Here is an 18,444-nt window from a genome sequence, read left to right as displayed (position 1 = left end):
CAACACTCACAAGCCACTGTTCTGGGTGTCAGTTTTCAGGACCCACTTGGCACTCTCAAGCCCGACCAAGTTGGCACTGGTGCCACTTTGCGTCTGGGAGGCATCCTGCAAGAGGCTGAATTCCAGGAGGCACCCGGCAATTTAAGGCCGCAGGACCCTGTACGATTCTACAGGCTTTTTCCCAGGGAAACAAAACTCACAAGCCACTGTTCTGGGTGTCAGTTTGCAGGACACACTTGGCACTCTCGAACCAAACCAAGTTGGCACTGGTGCGACCTAGCGTCTGGGAGGCATCCTGCGAGAGGAGCAATTCCAGGAGGCACCCGGCAATTTAAGTCCGCAAGACCCCTGAACCATTGTACAGGCTTTTTCCCTGGGAAACAAAACTCACAAGCCATTGTTCCGGGTGTCAGTTTTCAGAACTTTATTGGCACTCTCAAACCAGACCAAGTTGGAACAGGTGCCACCTTGCGTCGGGGAGGCATCCTGCGAGAGGAGCCATTATAGGAGGCACCCGGCAATTTAAGGCCGCAAGACCCTGAACCATTGTACAGGCTTTTTCCCTGGGAAACAAAACTCAGAAGCCACTGTTCTGGGTGTCAGTTTTCAGGACCCACTTGGCACTCTTAAACCAGATCGAGTTGGAACTGGTGCAACCTAGCGTCGGGGAGGCATCTTGCGAGAGGCTGAATTGCAGGAGGCACCCGGCAATTTAAGGCCTCAGGCCCCTGAACCATTATACAGGCGTTTTCCCTGGGAAACAAAACTCACAAGCCACTGTTCTGGGTGTCAGTTTTCAGGACCCACTTGGCACTCTTAAACCAGACCAAGTTGGCACTGGTGCCACTTTGCGTCTGGGAGGCATCCTGCGAGAGGCCGATTTCCAGGAGGCACCCGGCAATTTAAGGCCTCAGGCCCCTGAAACATTCTACAGGCTTTTTCCCTGGGAAACAAAACTCACAAGCCACTGTTCTGGGTGTCAGTTTTCAGGACCCACTTGGCACTCTCAAACCAGACCAAGTCGGCCCTGGTGCCACCTTGCGTCTGGGAGGCATCCTGCGAGAGGTGCAATTCCAGGAGGCACCCGGCAATTTAAGGCCGCAGGCTGCTGAACCATTTTCCAGGCTTTTTCCCCGGGAAAAAAAACTCACAAGCCACTGTTCTGGGTGTGAGTTTGCAGGACCCACTTGACACTCTCAAACCAGACAAAGTTGGCACTGGTGCCACCTTGCATCTCGAAGACACCCTGCGAGAGGCGGATCTCCAGGAGGCACCCGGCTATTTAAGGCGGCGATACCCTAAACCATTGTACAAGCGTTTACCTGGGAAACAAAACTCACAAGCCACTGTTCTGGGTGTCAGTTTTCAGGACCCACTTGGCAGTCTCAAACCAGACCAAGTTTGCACTGGTGCCACCTTGCGTCTGGGAGGCATCTTGCGAGAGGCCGATTTCCAGGAGGCACCCGGCAATTTAAGCCCTCAGGCCCCTGAAACATTCTACAGGCGTTTTCCCTGGGAAACAAAACTCACAAGCCACTGTTCTGGGTGCCAGTTTGCAGGAGCCACCTGGCACTCTCAAACCAGACCAAGTTGGAACTGGTGCCACTTTGCGTCTGGGAGGCATCCTGCGAGAGGCCGAATTCCAGGAGTCACCCGGCAATTTAAGGCCGCAGGACCCTGAACCATTGTACAGGCTTTTTCCCTGGGAAACAACACTCACAAGCCACTGTTCTGGGTGTCAGTTTTCTGGACCCACTTGACACTCTCAAACCAGACAAAGTTGGCACTGGTGCCACTTTGCGTCTGGGAGGCATCCTGCGAGAGGCCGAATTCCAGGAGGCACCCGGCAATTTAAGGCCTCAGGCCCCTGAAACATTCTACAGGCGTTTTCCCTGGAAAACAAAACTCACAAGCCACTGTTCTTGGTGTCAGTTTTCAGGACCCACTTGGCAGTCTCAAACCAGACCAAGTTGGCACTGGTGCCACCTTGCGTCTGGGAGGCATCCTGCGAAAGGCCGAATTCCAGGAGCCACCCGGCAATTTAAGGCCGCAGGACCCTGAACCATTGTACAGGCTTTTTCCCTGGGAAACAAAACTCACAAGCCACTGTTCTGGGTGTCAGTTTTCAGGACCCACTTGGCACTCTAAAACCAGACCAAGTTTGCACTGGTGCCACTTTGCGTCTGGGAGGCATCCTGCGAGAGGCTGAATTCCAGGAAGCACCCGGCAATTTAAGGCCGCAGGACCCTGAAACATTCTACAGGCGTTTTCCCTGGGAAACAAAACTGACAAGCCACTGTTCTTGGTGTCAGTTTTCAGGACCCACTTGGCAATCTTAAACCAGACCAAGTTGGCACTGGTGCCACCTTGCGTCTGGGAGGCATCCTGTGAGAGGCCGAATTCCAGGAGGCACCTGGCAATTTAAGGGATCAGAACCCTGAAAAATTGTACAGGTTTTCCCTGGGAAACAAAACTCAGAAGCCACTGTTCTGGGTGCCAGTTTGCAGGACCCACTTAGCACTCTCAAACCAGACCAAGTTGGCACTGGTGCGACCTAGCGTCTGGGAGGCATCCTGCGAGAGGAGCAATTCCAGGAGCCACCCGGCAATTTAAGGCCGCAAGACCCCTGAACCATTGTACAGGCTTTTTCCCTGGGAAACAAAACTCACAAGCCATTGTTCCGGGTGTCAGTTTTCAGATCTTTATTGGCACTCTCAAACCAGACCAAGTTGGAACTGGTGCCACCTTGCGTCTGGGAGGCATCCTGCGAGAGGAGCAATTATGGGAGGCACCCGGCAATTTAAGGCCGCAAGACCCTGAACCATTGTACAGGCTTTTTCCCTGGGAAACAAAACTCAGAAGCCACTGTTCTGGGCGTCAGTTTTCAGGACCCACTTGGCACTCTTAAACCAGACCAAGTAGAACTGGTGCCACCTAGCGTCGGGGAGGCGTCCTGCGAGAGGCCGATTTCCAGGAGGCACCCGGCAATTTAAGGCCTCAGGCCCCTGAACCATTGTACAGGCTTTTTCCCTGGGAAACAAAACTCAGAAGCCACTGTTCTGGGTGTCAGTTTTCAGGACACACTTGGCACTCTCGAACCAGACCAAGTTGGCACTGGTGCCACTTTGCGTCTGGGAGGCATCCTGCAAGAGGAGCAATTCCAGGAGGCACCCGGCAATTTAAGGCCTCAAGACCCTGAACCATTTTACACGTGTTTTCCCTGGAAGAAGAAACTCAGAAGCCACTGTTCTGGGTGTAGGTTTTCAGGACCCACTTGGCACTCTTAAACCAGACCAAGTTGGAACTGGTGCCACCTTGCGTCTGGGAGGCATCCTGCGAGAGGCCGATTTCCAGGAGGCACCCGGCAATTTAAGGCCTCAGGCCCCTGAACCATTGTACAGGCTTTTTCCCTGGGAAACAAAACTCACAAGCCACTGTTCTGGGTGTCAGTTTTCAGGACCCACTTGGCACTCTCAAACCAGACCAAGTTGGCACTGGTGCCACCTTGCGTCTGGGAGGCATCCTGCGAGAGGCTGAATTCCAGGAGGGACCCGGCTATTTAAGGCGGCGTTACCCTAAACCATTGTACAGGCGTTTTCCCTGGGAAACAAAACTCACAAGCCACTGTTCTTGGTGTCATTTTTCAGGACCCACTTGGCTCTCTCAAACCAGACCAAGTTGGCACTGGTGCCACTTTGCGTCTGGGAGGCATCCTGCGAGAGGCCGAATTCCAGGAGGCACCCAGCAATTTAAGGGATCAGAACCCTGAACAATTGTACAGGCGTTTTCCCTGGGAAACAAAACTCAGAAGCCACTGTTCTGGATGTCAGTTTTCAGGACCCACTTAGAACTCTCAAACCAGACCAAGTTGGCACTGGTGCGACCTAGCGTCTGGGAGGCATCCTGCGAGAGGGGCAATTCCAGGAGGCACCCAGCAATTTATGGCCGCAAGACCCCTGAACCATTGTACAGGCTTTTTCCCTGGGAAACAAAACTCACAAGCCATTGTTCCGGGTGTCAGTTTTCAGAACTTCATTGGCACTCTCAAACCAGACCAAGTTGGCACTGGTGCCACCTTGCGTCTGGGAGGCATCCTGCGAGAGGAGCAATTATGGGAGGAACCCGGCAATTTAAGGCCGCAAGACCCTTAACCATTGTACCGGCTTTTTCCCTGGGAAACAAAACTCACAAGCCCCTGTTCTGGGTGTCAGTTTTCAGGACACACTTGGCACTCTCGAACCAGACCAAGTTGGAACTGGTGCCACTTTGCGTCTGGGAGGCATCCTGCAAGAGGAGAAATTCCAGGAGGCACCCGGTAATTTAAGGCCGCAAGACCCTGAACCATTGTACAGGCTTTTTCCCTGGAAAACAAAACTCACAAGCCACTGTTCTGGGTGTCAGTTTTCAGGACCCACTTGGCACTCTCAAACCAGACCAAGTTGGCACTGGTGCCACCTTGCGTCTGGGAGGCATCCTGCGAGAGGCTGAATTCCAGGAGGGAACCGGCTATTTAAGGCGGCGTTACCCTAAACCATTTTACAGGCGTTTTCCCTGGGAAACAAAACTCACAAGCCACTGTTCTTGGTGTCATTTTTCAGGACCCACTTGGCACTCTCAAACCAGACCAAGTTGGCACTGGTGCCACTTTGCGTCTGGGAGGCATCCTGCGAGAGGCCGAATTCCAGGAGGCACCCAGCAATTTAAGGGATCAGAACCCTGAACAATTGTACAGGTTTTCCCTGGAAAACAAAACTCAGAAGCCACTGTTCTGGATGTCAGTTTGCAGGACCCACTTAGAACTCTCAAACCAGACCAAGTTGGCACTGGTGCGACCTAGCGTCTGGGAGGCATCCTGCGAGAGGAGCAATTCCAGGAGGCACCCGGCAATTTATGGCCGCAAGACCCCTGAACCATTGTACAGGCTTTTTCCCTGGGAAACAAAACTCACAAGCCATTGCTCCGGGTGTCAGTTTTCAGAACTTCATTGGCACTCTCAAACCAGACCAAGTTGACACTGGTGCCACCTTGCGTCTGGGAGGCATCCTGCGAGAGGAGCAATTATAGGAGGAACCCGGCAATTTAAGGCCGCAAGACCCTGAACCATTGTACAGGCTTTTTCCCTGGGAAACAACACTCACAAGCCACTGTTCTGGGTGTCAGTTTTCAGGACCCACTTGGCACTCTTAAACCAGACCAAGTTGGAACTGGTGCCACCTAGCGTCGGGGAGGCATCTTGCGAGAGGCTGAATTCCAGGAGGCACCCGGCAATTTAAGGCCTCCGGCCCCTGAACCATTGTACAGGCGTATTCCCTGGGAAACAAAACTCACAAGCCACTGTTCTGGGTGTCAGTTTTCAGGACCCACTTGGCAATCTTAAACCAGACCAAGTTGGCACTGGTGCCACATTGCGTCTGGGAGGCATCCTTCGAGAGGCCGATTTCCAGGAGGCACCCGGCAATTTAAGGCCTCAGGCCCCTGAAACATTGTACAGGCTTTTTCCCTGGGAAACAAAACTCAGAAGCCACTGTTCTGGGTGTCAGTTTTCAGGACCCACTTGGCACTCTTAAACCAGACCAAGTCGGCCCTGGTGTCACCTTGCGTCTGGGAGGCATCCTGCGAGAGGTGCAATTCCAGGAGGCACCCGGCAATTTAAGGCTGCAGGCTCCTGAACTGCTGTACAGGTTTTTTCCCTGGGAAAAAATACTCACAAGCCACTGTTCTGGGTGTCAGTTTGCAGGACCCACTTGACACTCTCAAACCAGACCAAGTTGGCACTGATGCCACCTTGCATCTCGAAGACATCCTACGAGAGGCCGATTTCCGGGAGGCACCCGGAAATTTAAGGCCTCAGGCCCCTGAACCATTGTACAGGCTTTTTCCCTGGGAAACAAAACTCACAAGCCACTGTTCTGGGTGTCAGTTTTCAGGACCCACTTGGCACTCTCAAACCAGACCAAGTTGGCACTGGTGCCACCTTGCGTCTGGGAGGCATCCTGCGAGAGGCCGAATTCCAGGAGGCGCCCGGAAATTTAAGGCCGCAGGCCCCTGAACTGCTGTACAGGTTTTTTCCCTGGCAAACAAAACTCACAAGCCACTGTTCTGGGTGCCAGTTTGCAGGAGCCACCTGGCACTCTCAAACCAGACCAAGTTTTAACTGGTGCCTCTTTGCGTCTGGGAGGCATCCTGCGAGGGGCCGAATTCTAGGAGGCACCCGGCAATTTAAGGCCGCAGGACCCTGAACCATTGTACAGGCTTTTTGCCTGGGAAACAACACTCACAAGCCACTGTTCTGGGTGTCAGTTTTCAGGACACACTTGGTACTCTTAAACCAGACCAAGTTGGCACTGGTGCCACTTTGCGTCTGGGAGGCATCCTGCGAGAGGCTGAATTCCAGGAGGCACCCGGCAATTTAAGGCCGCAGGACCCTGTACGATTCTACAATCTTTTTCCCTGGGAAACAAAACTCAGAAGCCACTGTTCTGGGTGTCAGTTTGCAGGACACACTTGGCACTCTCGAACCAGACCAAGTTGGAACTGGTGCCACCTTGCGTCTGGGAGGCATCCTGCGAGAGGCCGAATTCCGGGAGGCACCCGCCAATTTAATGGATCAGAACCCTGAAAAATTGTACAGGTTTTCCCTGGGAAACAAAACACAGAAGCCACTGTTCTGGGTGTCAGTTTGCAGGACCCACTTAGCACTCTCAAACCAGACCAAGTTGGCACTGGTGCCACCTAGCGTCTGGGAGGCATCCTGCGAGAGGAGCAATTCCAGGAGGCACCCGGCAATTTAAGGCCGCAAGACCCTGAACCATTGTACAGGCGTTTTCCCTGGGAAACAAAACTCACAAGCCACTGTTCTGGGTGTCAGTTTTCAGAACTTTATTGGAACTCTCAAACCAGACCAAGTTGGAACTGGTGCCACCTTGCGTCTGGGAGGCATCCTGCGAGAGGAGCAATTCCAGGAGGCACCCGGCAATTTAAGGCCGCAAGACCCTGAACCATTGTACAGGCGTTTTCCCTTGGAAACAAAACTCAGAAGCCACTGTTCTGGGTGTCAGTTTTCAGGACCCACTTGGCACTCTCAAACCAGACCAAGTTGGCACTGGTGCCACCTTGCGTCTGGGAGGCATCCTGCGAGAGGCCGAATTCCAGGAGGCACCCGGGAATTTAAGGCCTCAGGCCCTTGAACCATTGTACAGGCTTTTTCCCTGGGAAACAAAACTCACAAGCCACTGATCTGGGTGTCAGTTTTCAGGACCCACTTGGCACTCTAAAACCAGACCAAATTGGCACTGGTGCCACCTTGCGTCTGGGAGGCATCCTGCGAGAGGCTGAATTCCAGGAGGCACCCGGCAATTTAAGGCGGCGTTACCCTGAACCATTGTACAGGCGTTTTCCCTGGGAAACAAAACTCACAAGCCACTGTTCTGGGTGCCAGTTTGCAGGAGCCACCTGGCACTCTCAAACCAGACCAAGTTGGCACTGGTGCCACCTTGCGTCTGGGAGGCATCCTGCGAGCAACCGAATTCCAGGAGGCACCCGGAAATTTAAGGCCGCAGGCCCCTGAACTGCTGTACAGGTTTTTTCCCTGGGAAACAACACTCACAAGCCACTGTTCTGGGTGTCAGTTTTCAGGACCCACTTGGCACTCTCAAGCCCGACCAAGTTGGCACTGGTGCCACTTTGCGTCTGGGAGGCATCCTGCGGGAGGCTGAATTCCAGGAGGCACCCGGCAATTTAAGGCCGCAGGACCCTGTACGATTCTACAGGCTTTTTCCCAGGGAAACAAAACTCACAAGCCACTGTTCTGGGTGTCAGTTTGCAGGACACACTTGGCACTCTCGAACCAGACCAAGTTGGCACTGGTGCGACCTAGCGTCTGGGAGGCATCCTGCGAGAGGAGCAATTCCAGGAGGCACCCGGCAATTTAAGTCCGCAAGACCCCTGAACCATTGTACAGGCTTTTTCCCTGGGAAACAAAACTCACAAGCCATTGTTCTGGGTGTCAGTTTTCAGGACCCACTTGGCACTCTTAAACCAGACCAAGTTGGCACTGGTGCCACCTTGCGTCTGGGAGGCATCCTGCGAGAGGCCGATTTCCAGGAGGCACCCGGCAATTTACGGCCTCAGGCCCCTGAAACATTCTACAGGCTTTTTCCCTGGGAAACAAAACTCAGAAGCCACTGTTCTGGGTGTCAGTTTTCAGGACCCACTTGGCACTCTCAAACCAGACCAAGTCGGCCCTGGTGCCAACTTGCGTCTGGGAGGCATCCTGCGAGAGGCTGAATTCCAGGAGGCACCCGGCAATTTAAGGCCGCAGGCTGCTGAACCATTTTCCAGGCTTTTTCCCCAGGAAAAAAAACTCACAAGCCACTGTTCTGGGTGTGAGTTTGCAGGACCCACTTGACACTCTCAAACCAGAGAAAGTTGGCACTGGTGCCACCTTGCATCTCGAAGACACCCTGCGAGCGGCGGATCTCCAGGAGGCACCCGGCTATTTAAGGCGGCGATACCCTAAACCATTGTACAAGCGTTTACCTGGGAAACAAAACTCACAAGCCACTGTTCTGGGTGTCAGTTTTCAGGACCCAGTTGGCAGTCTCAAACCAGACCAAGTTTGCACTGGTGCCACCTTGCGCCTGGGAGGCATCCTGCGAGAGGCCGATTTCCAGGAGGCACCCGGCAATTTAAGCCCTCAGGCCCCTGAAACATTCTACAGGTTTTTTCCCTGGGAAACAAAACTCACAAGCCACTGTTCTGGGTGCCAGTTTGCAGGAGCCACCTGGCACTCTCAAACCAGACCAAGTTGGAACTGGTGCCACTTTGCGTCTGGGAGGCATCCTGCGAGAGGCCGAATTCCAGGAGGCACCCGGGAATTTAAGGCCTCAGGACCCTGAACCATTGTACAGGCTTTTTCCCTGGGAAACAACACTCACAAGCCACTGTTCTGGGTGTCAGTTTTCTGGACCCACTTGACACTCTCAAACCAGACAAAGTTGGCACTGGTGCCACTTTGCGTCTGGGAGGCATCCTGCGAGAGGCTGAATTCCAGGAAGCACCCGGAAATTTAAGGCCGCAGGCCCCTGAACTGCTGTACAGGTTTTTTCCCTGGGAAACAAAACTCACAAGGCACTGTTCTGGGTGTCAGTTTGCAGGAGCCACCTGGCACTCTCAAACCAGACCAAGTTGACACTGGTGCCACCTTGCGTCTGGGAGGCATCCTGCGAGAGGAGCAATTATAGGAGGAACCCGGCAATTTAAGGCCGCAAGACCCTGAACCATTGTACAGGCTTTTTCCCTGGGAAACAACACTCACAAGCCACTGTTCTGGGTGTCAGTTTTCAGGACCCACTTGGCACTCTTAAACCAGACCAAGTTGGAACTGGCGCCACCTAGCGTCGGGGAGGCATCTTGCGAGAGGCTGAATTCCAGGAGGCACCCGGCAATTTAAGGCCTCCGGCCCCTGAACCATTGTACAGGCGTATTCCCTGGGAAACAAAACTCACAAGCCACTGTCCTGGGTGTCAGTTTTCAGGACCCACTTGGCAATCTTAAACCAGACCAAGTTGGCACTGGTGCCACATTGCGTCTGGGAGGCATCCTGCGAGAGGCCGATTTCCAGGAGGCACCCGGCAATTTAAGGCCTCAGGCCCCTGAAACATTGTACAGGCTTTTTCTCTGGGAAACAAAACTCAGAAGCCACTGTTCTGGGTGTCAGCTTGCAGGACCCACTTAGCACTCTCAAACCAGACCAAGTTGGCACTGGTGCGACCTAGCGTCTGGGAGGCATCCTGCGAGAGGAGCAATTCCAGGAGCCACCCGGCAATTTAAGGCCGCAAGACCCCTGAACCATTGTACAGGCTTTTTCCCTGGGAAACAAAACTCACAAGCCATTGTTCCGGGTGTCAGTTTTCAGAACTTTATTGGCACTCTCAAACCAGACCAAGTTGGAACTGGTGCCACCTTGCGACTGGGAGGCATCCTGCGAGAGGAGCAATTATGGGAGGCACCCGGCAATTTAAGGCCGCAAGACCCTGAACCATTGTACAGGCTTTTTCCCTGGGAAACAAAACTCACAAGCCACTGTTCTGGGTGTCAGTTTTCAGGACCCACTTGGCACTCTTCAACCAGACCAAGTTTGCACTGGTGCCACCTTGCGTCTGGGAGGCATCCTGCGAGAGGCCGATTTCCAGGAGGCACCCGGAAATTTAAGGCCTCAGGCCCCTGAACCATTGTACAGGCTTTTTCCCTGGGAAACAAAACTCACAAGCCACTGTTCTTGGTGTCATTTTTCAGGACCCACTTGGCACTCTCAAACCAGACCAAGTTGGCACTGGTGCCACTTTGCGTCTGGGAGGCATCCTGCGAGAGGCCGAATTCCAGGAGGCACCCAGCAATTTAAGGGATCAGAACCCTGAACAATTGTACAGGTTTTCCCTGGAAAACAAAACTCAGAAGCCACTGTTCTGGATGTCAGTTTGCAGGACCCACTTAGAACTCTCAAACCAGACCAAGTTGGCACTGGTGCGACCTAGCGTCTGGGAGGCATCCTGCGAGAGGAGCAATTCCAGGAGGCACCCGGCAATTTATGGCCGCAAGACCCCTGAACCATTGTACAGGCTTTTTCCCTGGGAAACAAAACTCACAAGCCATTGTTCCGGGTGTCAGTTTTCAGAACTTCATTGGCACTCTCAAACCAGACCAAGTTGACACTGGTGCCACCTTGCGTCTGGGAGGCATCCTGCGAGAGGAGCAATTATAGGAGGAACCCGGCAATTTAAGGCCGCAAGACCCTGAACCATTGTACAGGCTTTTTCCCTGGGAAACAACACTCACAAGCCACTGTTCTGGGTGTCAGTTTTCAGGACCCACTTGGCACTCTTAAACCAGACCAAGTTGGAACTGGTGCCACCTAGCGTCGGGGAGGCATCTTGCAAGAGGCTGAATTCCAGGAGGCACCCGGCAATTTAAGGCCTCAGGCCCCTGAACCATTGTACAGGCGTATTCCCTGGGAAACAAAACTCACAAGCCACTGTTCTGGGTGTCAGTTTTCAGGACCCACTTGGCAATCTTAAACCAGACCAAGTTGGCACTGGTGCCACATTGCGTCTGGGAGGCATCCTTCGAGAGGCCGATTTCCAGGAGGCATCCGGCAATTTAAGGCCTCAGGCCCCTGAAACATTGTACAGGCTTTTTCCCTGGGAAACAAAACTCAGAAGCCACTGTTCTGGGTGTCAGTTTTCAGGACCCACTTGGCACTCTCAAACCAGACCAAGTCGGCCCTGGTGCCACCTTGCGTCTGGGAGGCATCCTGCGAGAGGTGCAATTCCAGGAGGCACCCGGCAATTTAAGGCTGCAGGCTCCTGAACCATTGTCCAGGCTTTTTCCCTGGGAAAAAATACTCACAAGCCACTGTTCTGGGTGTCAGTTTGCAGGACCCACTTGACACTCTCAAACCAGACCAAGTTGGCACTGATGCCACCTTGCGTCTGGGAGGCATCCTGCGAGAGGCCGATTTCCAGGAGGCACCCGGAAATTTAAGGCCTCAGGCCCCTGAACCATTGTACAGGCTTTTTCCCTGGGAAACAAAACTCACAAGCCACTGTTCTGGGTGTCAGTTTTCAGGACCCACTTGGCACTCTCAAACCAGACCAAGTTGGCACTGGTGCCACCTTGCGTCTGGGAGGCATCCTGCGAGAGGCCGAATTCCAGGAGGCGCCCGGAAATTTAAGGCCGCAGGCCCCTGAACTGCTGTACAGGTTTTTTCCCTGGCAAACAAAACTCACAAGCCACTGTTCTGGGTGCCAGTTTGCAGGAGCCACCTGGCACTCTCAAACCAGACCAAGTTTTAACTGGTGCCTCTTTGCGTCTGGGAGGCATCCTGCGAGGGGCCGAATTCCAGGAGGCACCCGGCAATTTAAGGCCGCAGGACCCTGAACCATTGTACAGGCTTTTTGCCTGGGAAACAACACTCACAAGCCACTGTTCTGGGTGTCAGTTTTCAGGACACACTTGGTACTCTTAAACCAGACCAAGTTGGCACTGGTGCCACTTTGCGTCTGGGAGGCATCCTGCGAGAGGCTGAATTCCAGGAGGCACCCGGCAATTTAAGGCCGCAGGACCCTGTACGATTCTACAATCTTTTTCCCTGGGAAACAAAACTCAGAAGCCACTGTTCTGGGTGTCAGTTTGCAGGACACACTTGGCACTCTCGAACCAGACCAAGTTGGAACTGGTGCCACCTTGCGTCTGGGAGGCATCCTGCGAGAGGCCGAATTCCGGGAGGCACCCGGCAATTTAAGGGATCAGAACCCTGAAAAATTGTACAGGTTTTCCCTGGGAAACAAAACACAGAAGCCACTGTTCTGGGTGTCAGTTTGCAGGACCCACTTAGCACTCTCAAACCAGACCAAGTTGGCACTGGTGCCATCTAGCGTCTGGGAGGCATCCTGCGAGAGGAGCAATTCCAGGAGGCACCCGGCAATTTAAGGCCGCAAGACCCTGAACCATTGTACAGGCGTTTTCCCTGGGAAACAAAACTCACAAGCCACTGTTCTGGGTGTCAGTTTTCAGAACTTTATTGGAACTCTCAAACCAGACCAAGTTGGAACTGGTGCCACCTTGCGTCTGGGAGGCATCCTGCGAGAGGAGCAATTCCAGGAGGCACCCGGCAATTTAAGGCCGCAAGACCCTGAACCATTGTACAGGCGTTTTCCCTTGGAAACAAAACTCAGAAGCCACTGTTCTGGGTGTCAGTTTTCAGGACCCACTTGGCACTCTCAAACCAGACCAAGTTGGCACTGGTGCCACCTTGCGTCTGGGAGGCATCCTGCGAGAGGCCGAATTCCAGGAGGCACCCGGCAATTTAAGGCCTCAGGCCCTTGAACCATTGTACAGGCTTTTTCCCTGGGAAACAAAACTCACAAGCCACTGTTCTGGGTGTCAGTTTTCAGGACCCACTTGGCACTCTAAAACCAGACCAAATTGGCACTGGTGCGACCTAGCGTCTGGGAGGCATCCTGCGAGAGGAGCAATTCCAGGAGGCACCCGGCAATTTAAGTCCGCAAGACCCCTGAACCATTGTACAGGCTTTTTCCCTGGGAAACAAAACTCACAAGCCATTGTTCTGGGTGTCAGTTTTCAGGACCCACTTGGCAGTCTCAAACCAGACCAAGTTGGAACAGGTGCCACCTTGCGTCGGGGAGGCATCCTGCAAGAGGAGCCATTATAGGAGGCACCCGGCAATTTAAGGCCTCAGGCCCCTTAACCATTATACAGGCGTATTCCCTGGGAAACAAAACTCACAAGCCACTGTTCTGGGTGTCAGTTTTCAGGACCCACTTGGCACTCTTAAACCAGACCAAGTTGGCACTGGTGCCACCTTGCGTCTGGGAGGCATCCTGCGAGAGGCCGATTTCCAGGAGGCACCCGGCAATTTAAGGCCTCAGGCCCCTGAAACATTCTACAGGCTTTTTCCCTGGGAAACAAAACTCAGAAGCCACTGTTCTGGGTGTCAGTTTTCAGGACCCACTTGGCACTCTCAAACCAGACCAAGTCGGCCCTGGTGCCAACTTGCGTCTGGGAGGCATCCTGCGAGAGGTGCAATTCCAGGAGGCACCCGGCAATTTAAGGCCGCAGGCTGCTGAACCATTTTCCAGGCTTTTTCCCCAGGAAAAAAAACTCACAAGCCACTGTTCTGGGTGTGAGTTTGCAGGACCCACTTGACACTCTCAAACCAGAGAAAGTTGGCACTGGTGCCACCTTGCATCTCGAAGACACCCTGCGAGAGGCGGATCTCCAGGAGGCACCCGGCTATTTAAGGCGGCGATACCCTAAACCATTGTACAAGCGTTTACCTGGGAAACAAAACTCACAAGCCACTGTTCTGGGTGTCAGTTTTCAGGACCCACTTGGCAGTCTCAAACCAGACCAAGTTTGCACTGGTGCCACCTTGCGTCTGGGAGGCATCCTGCGAGAGGCCGATTTCCAGGAGGCACCCGGCAATTTAAGCCCTCAGGCCCCTGAAACATTCTACAGGTTTTTTCCCTGGGAAACAAAACTCACAAGCCACTGTTCTGGGTGCCAGTTTGCAGGAGCCACATGGCACTCTCAAACCAGACCAAGTTGGAACTGGTGCCACTTTGCGTCTGGGAGGCATCCTGCGAGAGGCCGAATTCCAGGAGGCACCCGGCAATTTAAGGCCGCAGGACCCTGAACCATTGTACAGGCTTTTTCCCTGGGAAACAACACTCACAGGCCACTGTTCTGGGTGTCAGTTTTCTGGACCCACTTGACACTCTCAAACCAGACAAAGTTGGCACTGGTGCCACTTTGCGTCTGGGAGGCATCCTGCGAGAGGCCGAATTCCAGGAGGCACCCGGCAATTTAAGGCCTCAGGCCCCTGAAACATTCTACAGGCGTTTTCCCTGGAAAACAAAACTCACAAGCCACTGTTCTTGGTGTCAGTTTTCAGGACCCACTTGGCAGTCTCAAACCAGACCAAGTTGGCACTGGTGCCACCTTGCGTCTGGGAGGCATCCTGCGAGAGGCCGAATTCCAGGAGGCACCCGGCAATTTAAGGCCTCAGGCCCTTGAACCATTGTACAGGCTTTTTCCCTGGGAAACAAAACTCACAAGCCACTGTTCTGGGTGTCAGTTTTCAGGACCCACTTGGCACTCTAAAACCAGACCAAATTGGCACTGGTGCGACCTAGCGTCTGGGAGGCATCCTGCGAGAGGAGCAATTCCAGGAGGCACCCGGCAATTTAAGTCCGCAAGACCCCTGAACCATTGTACAGGCTTTTTCCCTGGGAAACAAAACTCACAAGCCATTGTTCTGGGTGTCAGTTTTCAGGACCCACTTGGCAGTCTCAAACCAGACCAAGTTGGAACAGGTGCCACCTTGCGTCGGGGAGGCATCCTGCAAGAGGAGCCATTATAGGAGGCACCCGGCAATTTAAGGCCGCAAGACCCTGAACCATTGTACAGGCTTTTTCCCTGGGAAACAAAACTCAGAAGCCACTGTTCTGGGTGTCAGTTTTCAGGACCCACTTGGCACTCTTAAACCAGACCAAGTTGGAACTGGTGCAACCTAGCGTCGGGGAGGCATCTTGCGAGAGGCTGAATTGCAGGAGGCACCCGGCAATTTAAGGCCTCAGGCCCCTTAACAATTATACAGGCGTATTCCCTGGGAAACAAAACTCACAAGCCACTGTTCTGGGTGTCAGTTTTCAGGACCCACTTGGCACTCTTAAACCAGACCAAGTTGGCACTGGTGCCACCTTGCGTCTGGGAGGCATCCTGCGAGAGGCCGATTTCCAGGAGGCACCCGGCAATTTAAGGCCTCAGGCCCCTGAAACATTCTACAGGCTTTTTCCCTGGGAAACAAAACTCAGAAGCCACTGTTCTGGGTGTCAGTTTTCAGGACCCACTTGGCACTCTCAAACCAGACCAAGTCGGCCCTGGTGCCAACTTGCGTCTGGGAGGCATCCTGCGAGAGGTGCAATTCCAGGAGGCACCCGGCAATTTAAGGCCGCAGGCTGCTGAACCATTTTCCAGGCTTTTTCCCCAGGAAAAAAAACTCACAAGCCACTGTTCTGGGTGTGAGTTTGCAGGACCCACTTGACACTCTCAAACCAGAGAAAGTTGGCACTGGTGCCACCTTGCATCTCGAAGACACCCTGCGAGAGGCGGATCTCCAGGAGGCACCCGGCTATTTAAGGCGGCGATACCCTAAACCATTGTACAAGCGTTTACCTGGGAAACAAAACTCACAAGCCACTGTTCTGGGTGTCAGTTTTCAGGACCCACTTGGCAGTCTCAAACCAGACCAAGTTTGCACTGGTGCCACCTTGCGTCTGGGAGGCATCCTGCGAGAGGCCGATTTCCAGGAGGCACCCGGCAATTTAAGGCCTCAGGCCCCTGAAACATTCTACAGGTTTTTTCCCTGGGAAACAAAACTCACAAGCCACTGTTCTGGGTGCCAGTTTGCAGGAGCCACATGGCACTCTCAAACCAGACCAAGTTGGAACTGGTGCCACTTTGCGTCTGGGAGGCATCCTGCGAGAGGCCGAATTCCAGGAGGCACCCGGCAATTTAAGGCCGCAGGACCCTGAACCATTGTACAGGCTTTTTCCCTGGGAAACAACACTCACAGGCCACTGTTCTGGGTGTCAGTTTTCTGGACCCACTTGACACTCTCAAACCAGACAAAGTTGGCACTGGTGCCACTTTGCGTCTGGGAGGCATCCTGCGAGAGGCCGAATTCCAGGAGGCACCCGGCAATTTAAGGCCTCAGGCCCCTGAAACATTCTACAGGCGTTTTCCCTGGAAAACAAAACTCACAAGCCACTGTTCTTGGTGTCAGTTTTCAGGACCCACTTGGCAGTCTCAAACCAGACCAAGTTGGCACTGGTGCCACCTTGCGTCTGGGAGGCATCCTGCGAGAGGCCGAATTCCAGGAGGCACCCGGAAATTTAAGGCCGCAGGCCCCTGAACTGCTGTACAGGTTTTTTCCCTGGGAAACAAAACTCACAAGCCACTGTTCTGGGTGTCAGTTTGCAGGAGCCACCTGGCACTCTCAAACCAGACCAAGTTGGAACTGGTGCCACTTTGCGTCTGGGAGGCATCTTGCGAGAGGCCGAATTCCAGGAGGCACCCAGCAATTTAAGGCCGCAGGACCGTGAACCATTTTCCAGGCTTTTTCCCTGGGAAACAAAACTCACAAGCCACTGTTCTGGGTGTCAGTTTTCAGGACCCACTTGGCACTCTAAAACCAGACCAAGTTTGCACTGGTGCCACTTTGCGTCTGGGAGGCATCCTGCGAGAGGCTGAATTCCAGGAAGCACCCGGCAATTTAAGGCCGCAGGACCCTGAAACATTCTACAGGCGTTTTCCCTGGGAAACAAAACTCACAAGCCACTGTTCTTGGTGTCAGTTTTCAGGACCCACTTGGCAATCTTAAAGCAGACCAAGTTGGCACTGGTGCCACCTTGCGTCTGGGAGGCATCCTGTGAGAGGCCGAATTCCAGGAGGCACCTGGCAATTTAAGGGATCAGAACCCTGAACAATTGTACAGGTTTTCCCTGGGAAACAAAACTCAGAAGCCACTGTTCTGGGTGTCAGTTTGCAGGACCCACTTAGCACTCTCAAACCAGACCAAGTTGGCACTGGTGCGACCTAGCGTCTGGGAGGCATCCTGCGAGAGGAGCAATTCCAGGAGCCACCCGGCAATTTAAGGCCGCAAGACCCCTGAACCATTGTACAGGCTTTTTCCCTGGGAAACAAAACTCACAAGCCATTGTTCCGGGTGTCAGTTTTCAGATCTTTATTGGCACTCTCAAACCAGACCAAGTTGGAACTGGTGCCACCTTGCGTCTGGGAGGCATCCTGCGAGAGGAGCAATTATGGGAGGCACCCGGCAATTTAAGGCCGCAAGACCCTGAACCATTGTACAGGCTTTTTCCCTGGGAAACAAAACTCAGAAGCCACTGTTCTGGGTGTCAGTTTTCAGGACCCACTTGGCACTCTTAAACCAGACCAAGTTGGAACTGGTGCCACCTAGCGTCGGGGAGGCGTCGTGCGAGAGGCCGATTTCCAGGAGGCACCCGGCAATTTAAGGCCTCAGGCCCCTGAACCATTGTACAGGCTTTTTCCCTGGGAAACAAAACTCACAAGCCCCTGTTCTGGGTGTCAGTTTTCAGGACACACTTGGCACTCTCGAACCAGACCAAGTTGGCACTGGTGCCACTTTGCGTCTGGGAGGCATCCTGCAAGAGAAGCAATTCCAGGAGGCACCCGGCAATTTAAGGCCTCAAGACCCTGAACCATTTTACACGCGTTTTCCCTGGAAGAAAAAACTCAGAAGCCACTGTTCTGGGTGTCAGTTTTCAGGACCCACTTGGCACTCTTAAACCAGACCAAGTTGGAACTGGTGCCACCTTGCGTCTGGGAGGCATCCTGCGAGAGGCCGATTTCCAGGAGGCACCCGGCAATTTAAGGCCTCAGGCCCCTGAACCATTGTACAGGCTTTTTCCCTGGGAAACAAAACTCACAAGCCACTGTTCTGGGTGTCAGTTTTCAGGACCCACTTGGCACTCTCAAACCAGACCAAGTTGGCACTGGTGCCACCTTGCGTCTGGGAGGCATCCTGCGAGAGGCTGAATTCCAGGAGGGACCCGGCTATTTAAGGCGGCGTTACCCTAAACCATTGTACAGGCGTTTTCCCTGGGAAACAAAACTCACAAGCCACTGTTCTTGGTGTCATTTTTCAGGACCCACTTGGCACTCTCAAACCAGACCAAGTTGGCACTGGTGCCACTTTGCGTCTGGGAGGCATCCTGCGAGAGGCCGAATTCCAGGAGGCACCCAGCAATTTAAGGGATCAGAACCCTGAACAATTGTACAGGCGTTTTCCCTGGGAAACAAAACTCAGAAGCCACTGTT

Source organism: Fringilla coelebs, assembly GCF_963513975.1.
Source record: "Fringilla coelebs genome assembly, chromosome: 20".
Lineage (NCBI taxonomy): Eukaryota > Metazoa > Chordata > Aves > Passeriformes > Fringillidae > Fringilla > Fringilla coelebs.
Note: the sequence above shows the minus strand (reverse complement) of the source record.